Source organism: Gracilinanus agilis, chromosome 3, assembly GCF_016433145.1.
Source record: "Gracilinanus agilis isolate LMUSP501 chromosome 3, AgileGrace, whole genome shotgun sequence".
NCBI lineage: Eukaryota > Metazoa > Chordata > Mammalia > Didelphimorphia > Didelphidae > Gracilinanus > Gracilinanus agilis.
The window spans coordinates 529,019,680-529,038,879 of NC_058132.1; the positions used below are offsets into that span (position 1 = coordinate 529,019,680).

Here is a 19,200-nt window from a genome sequence, read left to right on the forward strand (position 1 = left end):
GGAGGGAGGGAGGGAAGGAAGGAAGCAAGGAAGGAAGGAGGGAGGGAGGGAATGTGGAGGAAGGAAGGAAGGAAGCAAGCAAGCAAGGAAGGAAGGAAGCAAGGAAGGAAGGAAGGAAAGAAATGATACCTCTATCCAAACAATGTTTTCCTCTTTTTCTTTCAAGGATTATTCAACATGGAAAGGTTTCTCATGGTGACAGACTTCATGTTCCTTTTTAATTTAAGAGAGAAGAAGGGATAAAGGGAAAGAGAAAAGGAAGAAGAAATGAGTAGGGAAGAAATCTTAAGGAAAGAATGGATGAAGGAGGAAAGAAAGGGAGGAAAACAGAAAGGGAAGAAGAGAAAGGAAAAAGAAATGTTCACTAGGCCTCACATTTCATTGAAGTAATGCTGATTTTATGACCTTCTCTTCCTTCTATAAGTGTACAAATCATATTTATAAATAATGTTATAGAACTTTTCTAAGAATCAAAGTGAGGTTCACTAATCTATAGTTTTCAGATTCTGTTCTCTTTCTTTTAGAAGGGAAGTTTTCTCAAATCTTTTGGAATCTCTCCACTTCTTCCATGATCTCTGAAAAATCACTGACAGTGATTCAACAATATTTTATAATACATTTTTTCATATTTATATGTATATCTAACTGCTAACAATTTTGTTGATTAGATATCAATTTAATCAATGTAATCAATTATCAAATTGATATAATCCAATTTAGAAGATATCTTACATTTAAATATATATGTGTATAAATATATATTTACATCACCAGAATTTTTCATAATATCCTTACCAACTACACTCCATAGAAGCATCCCGTATAACAATGTTTTTCAAGAAAAGGAAGAAGAGGAAAACCAGCAAAATCAATAAGTACATCCATAAAACTGGAAAAAATACAGTGTACCATATGCATGAATATCCCAACTCTTCAAAGGGGTATGTAGGAACATATTCTGTCTCATCTTTGGAGTCATACCTGATCTTTTTAATACATTAATATTCATTTTTTGTAGTTGCTAAATATATTCATTTTATATACTCTTCTCTTGGCTCTGCTTACTTCATTCTGCATTACATCATTCACATCTATGCAACATATTCATTGTTTCTTGAAGTATAATAATATTCTAATATATTCATTTACCATAATTTGTTTAGCCATTTTTCAATAAATAGATATATTCTACTTTTTCCCCAATTTTTTGCTATCACAAAATGTTCTACTTTAAATATTTGGATATAGGTAGACATTCTTCTTATCAGTGATTTTCTTTGGGTATAAACCTAATAGTAGATTCTTGAGGTCATAAAGGCTTTGAAAATCTTAGTCACTGTTTTCAAAATTCCAAACTAATTTTTACAATATCACCAAAATTCATTAGTATATTTATCATCCCATAATCCCTCCAATATTCACTTTCACCTTTTGTCTTTTTTTCCAATTTCACTGGTGAAAATTCAAACCTCTTAGTGGTTTTGAATTGCATTTCTCTTATTACTACTGGTTTGAGACATTCTTTCATAGCATTGTCAGTCTTTTGCAATTCTTTTGTGAACTCTTCTCATCCTTTGGGCATTTATCTATTGACCTATTTAAATTATCTTAACTTTTGGAAAATGTTTTTTGGTTATAAATATGTTTCTTTTAGTGGTCTAAATATCTTAGATAACCCTTATCTGATAAATTTAATTGAAAGTTTTTCCCCCAATATGCCTGCTTCCCTTCCTTTTCTAAATACATTAATTTTTTGTGCATAAGTCTTTCCATTTCATGCAAAATTGTCTACTTTATCTTTTGTAATTTTATATGTTTCATGAACATACATCTCCTATCTACAGTATGTGATCTGTTTCTCTTAAAACATTTTTATATGATGTTTATTAATAGTAAGACTTGTTGCATTTGAAAAACTGCAGTGTTTTCAACAATTCCCCCAAGATTCTCCTTGAAATAAAACCTATCTGCTTAATACCAATATTCCTTTGACAATTCTCTGTGGCTACAAATAATGGAACATCACAATCTTCAAAAATTCAAAATCAAGAATCCTCCAAAGGGCAATAAAGAAATATATAGCAGGCTTCAATAGACAATAGCATGTTACCAATGACAATGTGTGAACAAGAAATGACACTAAAAAGATATCCTCCAAGAAATATATGACTAGTAAGTGGATAGAGCACCAGATCTGGAGTCAGGAAGACCTGGCCTTAGATAATGTAAAAAGGAATTCTTTATTCCCTTTTTTAATTTAGCGGGGGATCTGGAGGTCCTCTTTACCATAGAGATGTGTAGGGATTAACCAGCCCACAGTGACAGTAAGTAGCAACCACAGAGAGAGGAAGGAGGAACCTTAGAGACAGGAAGTGAGGTAGAAAAAGGGTAGAAAAAGGGGCCAGTGTCAGCTGGTCAGTCTGACAGTTGCTGACAGTTAGGTGCTGGCAGTTGCAGAGAAGTTGGCTGCTGGGAGTGTGTTGGGTTGGTGGTTGGCATTTAGTTGCTGGAATATAAAAGGAAAGCCTATACTTACTGATAGGGGTTTTTGGCTTTTGAGATTTGGGCTGTTGGGTTTTTTTTTCCTTTCTTTTGGGAAGATGGTTGGTCTTCATTGATAGACCTAATTGGGGTTGGATTAAACACTGATCGGGTTGGTTTTGATTGGGGTGGATTGGGATGGAACTTTGTGGGGTGGTTGTTATTAGCAGTAGTTATAGGCAGTTATAGGTAGATATAGGCAGTTGTAGGTAGTAATTATAGGTAGTTATAGGATAACTAGTATAGACATTAGGAAATTTTCTTTCTCTACCTCTTTACTATACTCATTTTACTATATTCTTTTATTATCTCTATTTTAATAAAACTTAATTATTAATTGTTAAGAGCTGCTAGAAGTTTTCTTTTCTCTGGCTTAAAGGGATAATATTAATTTACAAATCTACTATGTTCTCATTAAAACTTAAATTATTAAAAGCTGCTCTTTTATTTTTGTCAAACCTTTATTTCAACCCTTACAATACTTAAGAGCTTTGAGAATATGAGCAAGTCCTGTTTGCCTCAGTTTCCTCATCAGTAAAATGAGAAGGAAATGGAAACTCACTCTAGTATCTTTACCAAGAAAACCCAAAATGAGGTCACAAAGAGTCAGATATAACTGAAATGATGGAAACAAAAAGCCTACATATTATATTAGGATACATGTAAATTTAAAATAAACAAAATATTTTGTGAACCCTTTATGAAGTATAAATGAGAAAACATGGACAAGAATTGCACAAGATGGAAGGATTATGATCTGTGCTACTCAAAAAAAATACCTACCTCAATGAAATGACAGATAAATTGAGATAGTGAAATATAATGTAAAAGGAACATATAGAAAATTAAGGGTGAAAAATCACCATAATTCATCTGGCTTCACTACTGTGGAAAATCAAAACAATGAAACAAGGATTTTTCAATAATATTCTTCACGTAGCCAGTGAAGGCTTGTTGGTTGACTTTCTGTCTTTTTTTTTCAGTTTCTAAATATCCTCAATACTGTTAAAGAAATTGAACAAGAGCTCTGTAAAAGACAGGCTATTCTCATAAATGGATAAAAGTAAATGGATTACAAATTGCAGTGAAATAGGCTCCCTTCTGAGATTTCCTGGTGTCAGACAACTTGGAAATGTGGAACAAAAAAAAAAGAAGGAAATAAAAAAATCTTTTCATTTTATTCACTACTCCCTTCCCAGGTCTTTGAAACTATCTCTCTTTCTATTAGAATGTCTTACCATTCCTAAGTCAGATGCTTAGATTTCTATGAAGAGGATTCACCATATTTGTTTATAATGTATTTCTCAATGATGTCAGAAAGAATGATCACTATTTTGGTCTCCTGATTTCATTTCTATTTTTTAGAATCATGCAAAAGATATTTTTCCTATTGAAGGGTCATAAACAATGAAAATAATAATGGACTCAATATGCTTATGACAATATTACTACCACACCTAAACTTTAAGTTAACCTCAATCAATAATGTCTTAAAAATTATTAAGGGAAGAGCACTGTGTTTTGTGCTGAAGAAAATTCAAGGTTTTGATGAGCCATAGTTCAAGTTCTCCCTTGGCTTACAGCATCATAAGGAGATACACACAATTAGATGAATTTAACACAATACACACATGAATACTATAAAATGAAATGTGATATTCGTTTCTAAGAAGTCAGATTATGAATAGCTTCACAGAGGAGGTAATATTTATGTTAGTATTTGAAGGATGTAGAGGAATTCAAGAAGTGATAAAGAGGATGGGAATCTGACAACATGGACAACAATTATATACTTTTATATAAGAGGTATAGAATATCCCATTTTGTTTTGAGTCTAGATTACATGAAGGAAAATATTATAAGAGTTGAAAGAAAGAGTGGCATTAGGGTGTGGGGGATTTTGAAAGCTAAGCAAAAAGGACTAAATTTTGTTCATTAGGCAATTGAGATCAGATGAAGATTTGGAGCAAAGGAATGACACAACTAGATCTAAACCTCAGGAAGATTAGTCTAGAAGCAAGATAATTGTAGAAATCAAAAAGAAGGAGCAGATGCCATGTTCCAGTTAGGGAAATTGATGTTATTTTTTATTTTGAATAATATCTCAAAATGCATTCTCCCCCTTCTGTTGGGCTACCTATATATTTTTAAAACCCATACCTTCTGTCTTAGAATAAATATTATGTATTGGTTCTTAGGCAGTAGAGCTATAAGGTCTCTAGGCAATGGGAGTTAAGTGACTTGGCCAGGGTGCCACAGCTAGAAACAACTTCAGGCCAGGTTTGAACCAAGAATCTCTCATCTCTAGGCTTTGCTCTCTTCCCACTGAACCATTTGGAGGTCCCCAGCTATCTATTTTTGATACTCATTTTAAAAGGGAAATAATGCAATACATAGAAATTCTAATTAAATACAGAGTAAATATATAAAAGAAAAAATAAAATTATCACCAACATCAAACACAAAGAATGAATTCTACGACGAAAATCAAGCAGAACTCTTCTTTGAAGGAGAGATACTTTCACCTTCAAGAGTGAAACTGTTTTCAAGCAAGACAAATTTTACAAAGATAATATTGTACTCAGATTTACGAAACCGACAAACTGACTTCAGTGAAAATGTCACTGAAGAGACAGAGTTATCTCAGGACTGAATTACTTTGTTATTTATGACTACTTGACACAGAAGATAATACAGTGGGTCTCATTCCTTCATCTATTTACCAGAGAAACAGTTTTAGAGAATATCAGCTTCCTTGCAATAAATTATCACAGGGTAGTTAATAATCCAGAGGTAATATTTAGATTCCACACCATAAAATGCAAAAACTGCTGTCATGAATTTACACATCCTTCTATGGCAGAAATAAAGTAAATTAGTTTGGTCATTTGGAGACACATTTCTTTATTCTCTCCTGGCCTTTTTTCCCCCATTCCTCAGAATATTATCATACACAGTTTGTAATTCCATCTGCTCTTACCACTTGAGCACCAACACCTACTTGGTGGGAATCTAGGTTGTGATGATCCGTCTGTATTCCATATGGTTCTGTGACCATTGTTATCACATTGCCCAGCTTGTAATGAAGGGATAACAGATTATTATGGAAAAGAAACACTAGGGACTCAAAACATGAGAAACTAAATACGTAAATAAAACCAGATAAAACTTGTCTTAAATTATCATTGCACTAGTTCTTTTTTTTTCTTTTAAAGTCATATACTCATCTTTGAAAGGTAGTTGAATAGAAGTTTCACAATCAGTAATATTTTTTAAATCTAATGGTTATTTATGATTTTTATCATAGGAGTATTTGTACCTACAATTTTATTTGTGATGGGAACTCTCAATAAGGAAGATATCTCCCAATGAAGACAGACAACTCTTCTACATTTTGTAGTCTACAAGAATTCCCTGAGTCTTTAGGTGATATTCCCAGGATCACACAGTCATTATGGGGTGGGAGAGGATCTAAAAGATAAGTATTTCTCATTATACGATTCATTCTCTGTCCACTAGGTCATACTGTCTCTGATGAAATATAATTTTTCTATGTCCAGGGGTGTTCTGGATTCAGGTCAAATCAACTCCCAAAAGTCAACTAGGACATTTTCAATGCAAATTATTTAAGTAATAAATTGGAAAACACTAAAAATCAGGGCTTTATTATTTTGTTTATTTGTAGACTTTTTTTACATGAGAAGGCAAATGTTTATAATGGCATATTAAACTTAAAACTGTATCATCTGTAAATTTTTTTCCAGTACCAACATATCCTCACCTTAGTCCTTGATAAACTCTTTATTCTTAAAATAAGAAGCAGCCTGCCTACTTAGATAGAGAGTCTGAGAGTTAGGAAAGCCCAAGCCTTCTGGCTTCATGTTCGACCAGTGACACACCATACCTTAATTACCCTGACCAAGCTCTCATAGCCTCTAAACACACTTTAAGACTCTTTTGAAGAAGGGAAATAAGTGCTTACTAGTACCAGATACTGTGCTAAGCACTTTCCAAGCATTTTCCAACTTGGAAGGCATGATTTCAAAAAAATAAAGGAAATGAAACAAGTTTTTACTATGCTGACAACACCCCCCATTCCAGTGCAATGTTCTTTATGATTTAGCATATATCTGATTAAAGTCATGAGGACAGTTTTTACACTCATATGCATTTATCTTATTTGATCCCCACAACAACCTTGAAAGGTAGATGCTTTTATTCTCATTTACAACTTAGGAAACTGAGGCAGAGAGATGTTTTGACTTGCCCAAGGTCACATATCTTATAAGTGTCTGAGGAAACATTTGAATTCAGTTCTTCCTGATTCTAGACCAGGTATTCTATCCACTGTGCCATCTAGCTGCCTTTAAATTGAAAAGTAGATGCCTACCTGCATCACTAGAAGGAGCATCCTTATCCAGTTTGTTTGTTGTTGTTTCTTAACCAATAGAAGTATAAGTCCAGTCCCTATCCCTTTGTTTCTATGTAAATTATTAGAACAGACATTTATAGGCCATGTTGAGATTTTACAAAACATTTTATGAACCCTAAGTTATTGGATCCATAATATAACAAATAAATGTCAGGATTAAATTTTCATTTAAGTTGGAAGGCAGGAGGTTTTCCCTACATAAATATCTAGATTTTTGGTGCAATAACATAGTATTCTATAGGACAACAGATACATAATTAGAAAATATAATAGAACACCTGGTACCCACACTGGCTCAGGCTTCTAAGTCGAAGGCAATAAAATCTTAAAATATCCAAAGACATTTGTTGAATGATCATCATCTAAAAAATCAATTTGAAGTATACTTCAGTGTAGTAGCAAAAGTCAAGAAGACTTTTTATTATAACTTGGGTAGTAGATCAAATTAAGATATCTATTTGGTACATACAAGATGTACATTACTTTAAAACCAATAAACTATGTACAGCGTAGCAACTTTAATGAAAAAGCTATCCTTGGAATTTATTTGTTATGTTATAGACCAAATTAGATAGATCTTAAAATGTCCAAAGAAAAGTAGAGAATATGACTGATTGAAAACCTAGAGATCACTTCATAAATCATTCTGTGACAGAGAAGACTGAGGCTCAAAGAGATATACAGGATTAAACAAGGTCTCAGAGCTGGTGAATAGCAGAGGTGGTTCTGCTGATAATACTTCCCCATTCTAGTGCAATGTTCTTTATGATATAGCATGTGTCTGGATAAAAGAATAAGGACAGTTTTTGTACCCACTGCATTTATGATCCTCCATAGCACATTAGTAGAATATTCCATCACAGATTCAGAAGAGATATCTCAAAGACAGAAGATGGGAGTTGACCTTTAGAGAAAAGGAAGTATTTTCACCTTCCATATATCAGAAAACCATAAAGAACATGCTGATCTCTCTTACTCAGACCCATGAATGAAATGAGAAAGAATAGCAAAATACCATTCCAGGGAAATCCAGGATTGGGACCAAACTTCTCAGATTCTTCTGAGATTCCTTAGGTTTCATAGGTTGAAAAGAAAAGAATACTGACAATGAAAATGTTATATAGTTTGCACAGATTTATTTTCCACTCTCGTGGCCTTCATCTGAGGTACTAGAAATCAATCAGTTCTTAAGTTATTATAGTGATCTTCCTAATTGGTCTTTGTATCTACCTCCATCATCCCCCTCTAAATCCTCCATCATATCACTGCCTAAGTTTTCTAATGTATCCCTTTAATTATATAACTCCCTTATGGTAAAATCTTGCAGTACTTTTTCATCATCTTTTGGACAGAATCTAGACTCTGATTCTATCATCTAAGGTCTTCTACAATCTGGACCCAAACAAATTTTTCACTTTTATCTGATATACTTCCAACCATCTGTTCTATATTTCAAATAAACCAGACTATTATCCTCTGCGTCTGTTCTCATTCTGTCCTTTCCTGCCTCCTTGCCATTAAGTCTTGCTTAGAATATTTGAATTTCCATCTCCATCTACTGAAGTTTGCTTAATGGATTGAGTTTGACTCAGGTGCTTCCTTTTGATTAAGCTTTCCTTGACTCCACCCTATCACCAGCTGAAAATGATCTCTCCCTTCTCGAATATGTCATAGCACTTTGTTTATACCTCTCATTGGCACATATCACACTCTACTTTGAACCATAATTATTAATGCTTATGGCACCAAAGAGCACATTATCCTCTTATGCCTTTTTTGTCTCTTCATCAGAAAGACTAAGGTGGTTACAAACCTTGTGTTCCTTTCTTCCATTCCAGTTCTGAACTCTAAACTCTGTTATCAATATCATTTTATCTCTAGAACCTGACATTGTGTATTGCATACCCTAGATAGTTTAGTAGATGTTTGTTGTTACTGACTTGTCCCAAAAGTAATATGATATGACAGCTCTTCTGACCTCCAAGTCCAGCTTCTTTTAGTTATCATACATATATATATATTTTGACTCCTTGCTCTACTCACTACTTTTGAGACGACTGACCAAAATGTTATCCACCTCTTTAAAGAAAAAAGCAAAGAAAAAAATAAGCTTAAACTGTAATCAGAAAAACTCAAGTTCAAATTTAGACTCATACACCTTTTAGCTGTGTGATCTTGCGCAAATCACTTAACCCTGTTTGCCTGAGCTTCCTCATCTGTAAAGTGAGTTGGAGAAGTAAATAGCAAACCACTCCAGTGTCTCTGCCAAGAAAACCCAAATTGGGTCAAAAAAATAAAGACACAACTGAAACAACTGAACAAGAATAGTCAAAAGGTGTAGGCAGTATATAGAAAAACAAATATTTTAAAAATAAGTTTATCTTCCATACTGAAGAGAAAATTCAGACAAGAGTTTCCACTAGGAATCAGTAAGCCCCTATCAGGTTTATGGATGAAAAGCGTTCTATTACTAACTGAAGAGTTGGATCACATATTTTCAAAAATATTTTCAGCACCTGTTTTATCTCCTTTTATCTAAGAGAAATGGAAGAAAATCAGCAGGATCAAAATAGTAAAGTATAGTCAGTCAAAAAAGATTTATTTAGCATCTGCAGTATATACTGTGTTAATCATTAGATATGCAAAGAAAGGCAAAAAACAGTTCCTAACAACAAGCAAACAAATATGTGTGAACAAATTAATAGATAAATAGGAAATAATTAATAGAGAGAATTATTAACAAGAATTAAGGGTTTAGAAAGTTTAGGAAGTTTCTTCCTTCCCTCTATATAAGATAAGAACATTCTTGATTTTAGCAGTGATTAAGCAGTAAAATGGGTTACCAGGGAACATGATGAAAGGTCTATTCCTTGATATCAGTTTTTCACCTGCCTGGAGGCAAGGAGCAGGACCAAGTAATTGCTTCCATATTCTTCCATAATCCTAAAATCTCTAAGTATGAAACATGATTAAAAGACCTAAAAATCTGAACAAGATGGAAGAAATGATTTAATCTAACACCAGGAAAAAATAAGATAACTTCAACTTAAAAGTTGTGATACTCAGACATAGCACTCCATTTAAATGTCAATAACAATATATCAGGTAAATCATGATCTGTATACTCTAAGGTTTATAAGGAGGGAGAAACCAGTCACTTATTTCAATCAGATTGATAGAAACTAACGGTTGAAATAAGCAAAAGTGTGCACTGGCAAGAATTTGCTTTATGTGCATAGATTTACCAAAAATAAGTGCTTCTATAGATGGATGAATAATAAATCTATGAAAATGATTCTTCAGAAGTCTAGAAGGGCTTATTCTCTAACATGCTGGACTCAGGGAGATACCGACGATGCCAGAAAAAGAAATTCAACCTCATGATGCATTATTCTAAGAATTTTATACTAACACTGAATTATAAAAGGCTTAGGTTTCAATCATTATTCATAGGAAAGCTTCTGATTTTAATAAATATACCACAATTCCAAGACTTTTTTTCCATTCTTAGCCTTGTATATTCCTAGGCAAAATGTCTTCTATAGGCACATTTTCAAAATATCTGGATGGATGAGGATTATTCCCCAGAATGCCAGGGGCATAACTTCAACTCTAATCAGAGAGAGGTTAGAGCCACATGCTCTCTACCTAAAGAGTAAAGGATAGATTGCAAAGACAGACATTTGAATATAACATAAATTTAAGTTCAAATGTAAGGCATGGAAACAGCAAAATACAATATCAAGGTAGGCTAAGAGAGAGAGAGAGAGAGAGAGAGAAAGAGAGAGAGTGAGAAAAGTAGGGAATGAGAAAGAAGGAAAGAGGAGGACAGTGCAGAAAGGGCAAGAAGAAAAAAGGAATAAAATATGAATAGAACAAAAATTTAAATACAAATGAAAACAAAAAAGTTCAGGAGACATACAGACAATTTTGCTACTAACTTGTTACAGGTAATATATGCTTTTAATTATTTTTGTCTTCTCTCTTTTTATTATTATAAATATAACTTATTTGGAAGTATCTTCCCCCCCATTTCTCCTCCCCACACCATAAAGGGCATCATCTGGCAAAAAGGTATAAATATATATCTATCAGGCAGGTATAAATATATATTTATTCTGTCTTTCCATTTTTTAGTTCATTCTCTGGAGGCGATTTTCATAAATTATTTTCCAAGTATTAAATCTGCAATTGTATATAATATTCCATTGCTTCTGTTCATTTTGTTATATATGACTTCCCAAGTTTTTTAATTAGACTGCTCATCATTTCTTAAGGCTCAGTAGTATTCCATCATAATCATATACCATGATTTGTTTAGTCATGGGTATCCACTCAACTTCCAGTTCTTTGCCACCATAAAGAAAGCTACTACAAATATTTTGGAGCATATAAGTTCTTTTCTTTTTACCCTGATCTCACTGTAGTACAGATCCAGCAATGTTATTGCAGGATCTAAAGATATACAGTTTTATAACTCTATGGGTGTAAATCAGATTTGCTCTTCAAAATAATTGGATTAGTTCACAGTTGTCCTCATTTTTCCACATCCTCTCCAACAATTGTCATTTTGCTCTTTATCATACTTGTTTCTAAAAAGAAAATATACATAAATAACAAGTTCTAAGTTTTATACCTCAATATTTTTTATGAATTTTTTTCTTCATATGCTGGCATGTTTGTGTTTGTTGATCATTGTCAAATTCATGACAAGGATATGTTACAATTAGTCATAGAATTATAAACCTTAATGCTGAATATCTATGTGCATACACGGGAGATATAATTGAATCTATTGAGTTATATATGTATATATTATTAAAATATTCATATATTCATGAACTTAGCTGTTTTATAATTCTATCCATCTATGCACATCCTAAAGTCTATCTCTTTTGTGTGATGTTTGCCCATGATTTCCAAAATGATACTCTTTTCCTACCACAGTGGAGCACCCTTTATTGCCACATGACCAGCCCACTTTCTCAACCTGCCATATAATTCCTTTATGACATTCTTTACTCATGTACTTCACAATACTTTTTAGTGATGTATTTGACACCTGCTCACCCACACCATGCATCAGTCCATTGTCCTCTGTATGATAATCATCTTTAGTTCTTTGTAGGCTATGGGGTTCAACAAACATCTTGTTGATGTTTAGCAGCATCACTTAAATGTTGATATTGAAGAAGTAGGAGTTTGATTTCATCAGAGGCTCAGAATATTTAAAAGAGCTTTTGGCATTTCCCTAAAGCAATCCATCCTACTCTCTTCCTCTTCAACTCTGTACCTAGATTACTGTTCATTTGCCCTCTCCCTCCAAGTTAGGCACATTAATGAACAAGATCGATAGTGTGTCCATCCAAATTCATGTCAAAATAGGCAACAGACTTTCTTTATCTAAATGTGTGATGTCCAAATGCTTGACTGATTGATGATTTGTTCCCAGGAAATCACAGATGGATGTAATCTGTAATATATCATTTACAAAAAGGAACATCTGGGAAGTCACACCATCAATGAATACATTTGGTGATCATATATAACTACCTAATTTTTTCACCACCTGATGTGTTTCATCAGAACATAAACAGTACTATTTCTATTATTACATATTCCAATGAATCCTGAATGATCTGAAAATATGAATGCTAAAAAAGATCTAATAAGGTGCCATTTTATCTATCTATTAAAATTATTTTTCCAAAATCAACAAGCATTAAGAACAATGATACACTCAGACACTTCCCAGCTGTGTGACCCTGGGCAAGTCACTTGACCCCCATTGCCCACCCTTACCACTCTTCCACCTAGGAGTCAATACACAGAAGTTAAGTTTTTAAAAAAAAAAAGTTGAAAAAAAAAAAAAGAACAATGATACATATTCTCTCCACATTTCAGTTATTTGGGAAATGGTAGAGATATGGTCCATTATTGAATATTACTTATAAAACCCTGCTGATTCTCTACTATTGTATTTAGTGACAACCCATTGATTTGGCAATAGATAACTTTCAAGAAGATTTTATATAGAATAAGCACTTAATTCATTAGTTACAGATCTTTTCTTGGTAAAAAACTTTTTTTTTTTGGAATTGACAGTGTCTGACATTTTCCCTGTAATTATGGTATCTTCCCATATTACAGATATTTTTACCTCATTCCTTCAATTAACTCTTCAATTATCTTCTCTATATATATTTGGTCTCTTCTGACTACATTTCCCATGTTTGCTCTCTAGTACTATCTCTACCTCCTCAATTAGCAACTTGTTGACTGTGATGCTAGGGTCTAAGTAGGATGGTATCATTGCCCATGATACTGGAAATAATTCATCTAAATGGTTTTCATAAATCTTTCTATTTTTCTTCTATTTTTAGTTCTTCCATTTTCATCCTTAGCACGACTTCACATAGTAGGATATCTTGTCATGCTTATTGTAGACTCTTTTATGCCTCAATGCTTCCTTCTACTTTATGAAATGATAATGTTCATAATTGTCTATCATTCTTCTTTAGATTTTAGAAATGTGGTTATATTCTTAACTAATGCTGCATTTGGCAAACATCTTTCTGTTTGGCAAATGAGAAAGATATTTGTTAGGATTCAGTCTCAGCTCTTTTGGTTTCTTTGTTATGGTGATTAGCATACATTAGTTAAGCTTCCAGATGAAATTGTTTTAATTGGTGTTGATGTCAATTCAATTGACCATTTGCAATTCATGTGAATTTCAAAACTTCAATTATTTGTTTAAATAATTCAGTGCCCAGTAGGTCTCATTGTACTCTATAGCCATTTTTTATCTTTTATCTTTTTTTTTAAAACCCTTAACTTCTGTGTATTGGCTCCTAGGTGGAAGAGTGGTAAGGGTGGGCAATGGGGGTCAAGTGACTTGCCCAGGGTCACACAGCTGGGAAGTGTCTGAGGCCGGATTTGAACCTAGGACCTCCCGTCTCTAGGCCTAACTCTCAATCCACTGAGCTACCCAGCTGCCCCCTATTTTTTATCTTTCTTAAAATATACTCTGATCTTAGTTCTGATGACTTGACTATCTCAGTACAGACAACATAAATCTTCTCAATAAAATCTAGTCTATTTACTCGCATCTCAGGATGTCCTTCAACTGCCAAATTTTTAAGACATCAGTTATGACTTAGATGGGCAAGGATTTTATGTTATCTACAAGTCCCTGTCCTCTCATGTATTTTTCTTGAGCAACATTTTTATGAACTACATATATGTGTGCATATATATAAAACATAAAATAATTTCAAGGAAATTCATAACAATTAAGTGGATCTCAAAAGTATACATTGGAGGAAATTGAAAACTCTACAAGGAAAAGTTGAGGGAAACATTAATTTCAGACCCACAAGAGATGGGTTGCCATATACAAAGAATAGCTAAATTGTTAGTTTGATTAGAATGCAGAATAAGACTTAAAAGGTATATGGAATCCATAATGCGAAGGGTTTTTAATACCTCTCCAAAACTGTTCATTACTCAGGCAGATGTGATATAGTTTTATGTCTACCTTCTCTGAGTAGGAAGAAACAAGTTCCTCTCTATCATTCTTTTTTGCTCTTATTTAAGTGAAATGAGCTACCATAAAATCAAACTGTAGATATGTCTGACAGCCTTATCTCTTTACTCATCTACATCAAACTGCTAACAAATGGAAAGGTCTGGCTAGAAGGAGCACAGATTTTTAAAAATATACTTTTCTGAACCTTCTCTCTTTAAGTCTTTCCCCAGATAGATTCTAGGAGTAGCTCATGACATGAAAATATAGTGAGTTTATATTTTACTCATACAGTATCTACCAGAGAGCTGTTAGAAATAGCAAAGGCAATCAAGAATTTTAAAGAAGTCTCCTTTCTCCTTTACTATGCAGTAAACTGGAGAGGGTGGGCACTATTTTTTTTATTCAATAGTCAACTCTTATCCTTACGGGATCTGAATCAAATATCTCCTCTTTCCACTATTTTATTATCATTTCTAAGGATGAAATAATCTGCCACCACCACATAGTAGTTTTGCTCTGACTCTTCCTTTATGTGTGGCAGGAGGATTTGATCAAGTTAACCAATGTTAATGCTTGATATTACAAGAACAATTCAGAAGAAAGTCCTGCTGAAATACAGCAAACCGTTATCATTCTCTTGAGATTTTGTACACACACATACCCTCTACGGTGCTTTGTGTGAATCATGTATTTGAGTTTTCTTAGGGTCAGAAACAGGGAGTTTCTAGAGAGGTGGTGTCTTCCTCCTCAGAGCTCTCAATAATTTTGAATTGTGAGTGCACTTCCTGGGTCATACTGCTCTTTTTAGGTTTAGTCTAATTTCTACATCACGCAAGTCTGAGGATGTCACTACCCTATTTGCTAAAACTCCAATCATTCTTTATTGTCTGTAACTTCCAAAATTAGCCCCTACTCTTTGGTTTTTAAAGCTCATCACAACCTGGACCCATTTCCTTTCCAAATGGTCTATCCCAGTCTGGGCTTCCTCAGTAACCATGACTTCAATTCCTATCTCTGCTAACAACTCTCTTCTTTCCTGAGCTCCAGTCTTGTATCACCAACTGCCTAGTGAACATTTTTAAAACAGATATTACCATAGGCATCTCAAACTCAACATGTCCAAAAAAGAATTCATTATCTTTGTCTATGAACTCAATTTTTTTCTTTCTTCGGTATTTTGCTACTCATGGACACCTCCATCTTCATAGTCTTCCAAATGTAATGTTTGTCTCTTTATACTCACTCACTCCTCATATCTAGTCAGATGGCAATTCTCTTATTTACTTTTCTGTAACAAATCACACTTATGTTCCCTTCTCTCTACTCACATAGTCTAGTCCACACTTCTTCATCTGCTCATCATCTCTCTTCTGGAATATTATAATAATATCCTCCCAGTTCATCTTCCGACCTCAAGCCTCTCCCCCACTTTGAATATGAACTGCACACAGTTGCCAAAGATTTTCCTAAAGCATAAATCTAACCAGGTTGCTCAATAAAATCCAGATTTTTCCTTTTTCATTCTAAGAGGAAATATAAACTTTCATTTTGCATTTAAATATCTTCATAACCTGGCCTCTTCTACCATTCTAGTTTTACTATATATTATTCTTCTTAGTTAAGCCTATGGACATAGCATAGTTGCTTGTTCCTAACTCAAAACATTTTTTTCCTCTCCATTTGTCATTTAAGTGGTTGTCTACCATGCTTTGTAGGAACTTCCTCCTCACCTCCATTTCCTTCAGAACTCAGTTTAAATGTCACCTTTGCATAAAACCTTTTTAGATCAATTCCAAACTCTCCAATGGATAATACTTTCCCCAACATAATTACTTTGTATGTATTTTATATGTTTCTGTATATATTTGTATATGTATATGCTTTCCTTCAATAAATTGTAATCTCTAGTTTCAGGTTCTATTTCATTTTTCTCTTTGTTTCTCCAGTATGTGGCACATAGTAGGGACTTGTAAAAGTTTATTAGGTTTGTTGATTGACCATCCATAGAGATTACAGTAGGGACAAAATCAATCCATAATTTAAGCAATATCTTCTGCTAAAATAAAAATAAGGAAAATGATATTCAAAAGTTTTGGCTTTTAATACGAATTGATTAGTTTATATAGCTATAATGACAATGATATTACATTGTTTCAGGGGGAAGTGTTCACAGTGATGCTGCCTGTATTTATTAGAAAAAGATTAAAATATGTAAGTTGAGCTGGCTATATAAAACAATATAATTACTAATTCATGTAAACTGATTTCAATTCATGTTTAATTATCACATAGCACAATAATGGTTTTTAGCTTCAAATGTATCAAAATAACTGTTAGAAGTTTTCTTTTTTATTAAACTAATAAAATCTCATCAGTCTTCATATTTGCTACTCAGGTGGCATAGTTGTCTGCTAATAACTTTAAATGTTAGACACACGACTTCTTGAGTGACAGATTTTGGTCAGCGAGATAGAAAAGTACATAAGTCTATCAAACTACAGTTAGTCATAGGGTTGATGTGAAGATAAAATGAGATAATATTTGCAAAGTTCTTTGCAAATCTTAAAGTACTATATAACTGGTACCTAGTATTATTATGAGTTGATAATTTTTGTAAGTTTTCTTCATTTTCCATTTTAAATTATTTAAGCAAAACAATTGGTTCAAATTATTATTAAAGCAAAATTAAAATTTACCTCTTGTTATTAAAATTATTCAAAATCTGATGTACAACTTTTTATTGACAGTTTATACAATATGCACAATTATTCAGTTACCCCTCCCCTGCCAAATATGTAACATTCAAATTCTCATATTTTGTTAGTAAATCTAAGTGATAGAATAAAACTCTTAACTTTGGTCTTAAAAGTTTAATGATAACCTTAAGTCACCTAAAAGACTACATCATAAGTCTTGGGCTAAGTAAAAAAAGGCAGCTTTAAATATTGGGAAATAAATTCTATAAAACAAAGATAGAAAATGAGAGTTGTTTAATTACTAAATTTACTTTTTATATAAAGTATAAATAGAGCAACAAACCTAAATGAAACATCACTGACCTAGACACTCAAAACTAAATATAAGATCTTGCCCCAAGACTGGTAAGCAAAAAGAGCACTGGCATTGGAGTGGGGAAAGTAGGGTTCAAATGCTAGTCCCACCACTTAGAAGCTGCTTGGAGCTTTAGCAAATCATTAGCCTTCTCTTCACTAGTTTCCTGCAAAATAGGAAAATAATTATAACACAGATTTACTGTTATAATCAAATGAGATATTGTGTATTAAAGGGCTTCTTAAAATGCTATAAACATGTTTTTTTTCCCTTCTATAGTATTCTATCAAGACTTTCTGCTCAGGGTTATTTGTTTAATAACATCACTTCCTCTGTTCCCTTGGGCAATAAAATAAGAGATATTCTCATGACTCATTGAAGCTAAATCCATTAATTTTTAACTCCTAATTCCATTCTTCCTACCTGTTCTGCCATCTTGACCTAGAAATGATCCATATTCTCCATGCATATTCATTAGCTTTGTTCTCTGTACCATCTTTCTAGAAATGTGTCCATAGCTTCAGAAAAAAACTTTCTTTATTGCCTTCTTTCCAAGCCATCTGCTAACCCATATTTTACCTGATAACATGTGATGTGATTTTTTATTCTATTATTTTGGAAGCTACCAACATTCCATCATTGATAAGATCTTAAGATTCTCTCTTGTTTAGGGGAAGAGAGTTCTGGGGCAGAAGCAATGTTGATTAGCCTTTCCTACTGGATAGGTTGTCCTCCCTTTGTTTTTGAAACTATAGGTACCCCTTCTATAGTGTGACTTTCCTCATCACAGCTTTGATAGATGGCATGAGAAATTAAATGGGATTTGGGGGCAAGTTTTGTGGAAGCCACAGCTGACATATAAAGGCAAGCATACATCACAGAAAAAATTTAGAAATTCAGAAGTGAATAAAATATATGCATATCATTATGTAACAGCAATGTCTTTTGTTTCATTTAAATTTTTATAATCATTTTCTATTTTTAGTTTATTTTAATATAGTATTTTTACTCAACATTGACCAACATATAGGCTATGATTAAATATTTAACTCACATTTTACAATAAAGTACTGTAAGCACCCCATAAAAGTAAAAGAAAATATTCAGATGTCTTCTCTGGTACAAAGAGTAGGGCAAAAATAATTTTATTCAGATTTTCCAGATGGGTAGAATGTCACCCCCTATCACCTGTGATTTGGAAGGGATACCTAGCCTTCCTTCTTAGATCTGTTTCTGGCTTCCCAATTACTCCTCATCTTACTCTGACCTTTAAAGATAAGTATGCTAGAGCCTATATAGGTCTGAACAACTTCTTCAGCCCAACTCATAGATGCAAGGCATCCCAATACAGGAGTACTGAACAGAAATGAATGTTAATCTCTTCTATCTATTGTATGGTTTGGAGACTGGCTCAGGAGAGTAAAAAAGTTAAATTAAATATTCCTTCCATGAACAAACCTTCTTCCTCTGTGAGAACAGACCAAATGTCAACCCTGGGATGTGGCAGATTCTCTTCAAACTTTCTTTTTCCTTCATTACCCCTTCAAACATTTACAATGCTTAGAAAATTTTCAAACTTTTTATCCAGGAGTGGAGGTGATAATTCTCCACCTATTAGAGTAGTAAGATAAGGTATAAAAAAGCATTT

General features: G+C 33.3%; 1 protein-coding gene across 1 annotated transcript in view; it reads right to left on the reverse strand.

The window, feature by feature from the left end:
• Nucleotides 1-19,200, reverse strand: part of HS6ST3 (heparan sulfate 6-O-sulfotransferase 3) — a 784,799-nt gene that overhangs the window by 522,487 nt on the left and 243,112 nt on the right. The gene's annotated exons all lie outside the window — the stretch shown is intronic.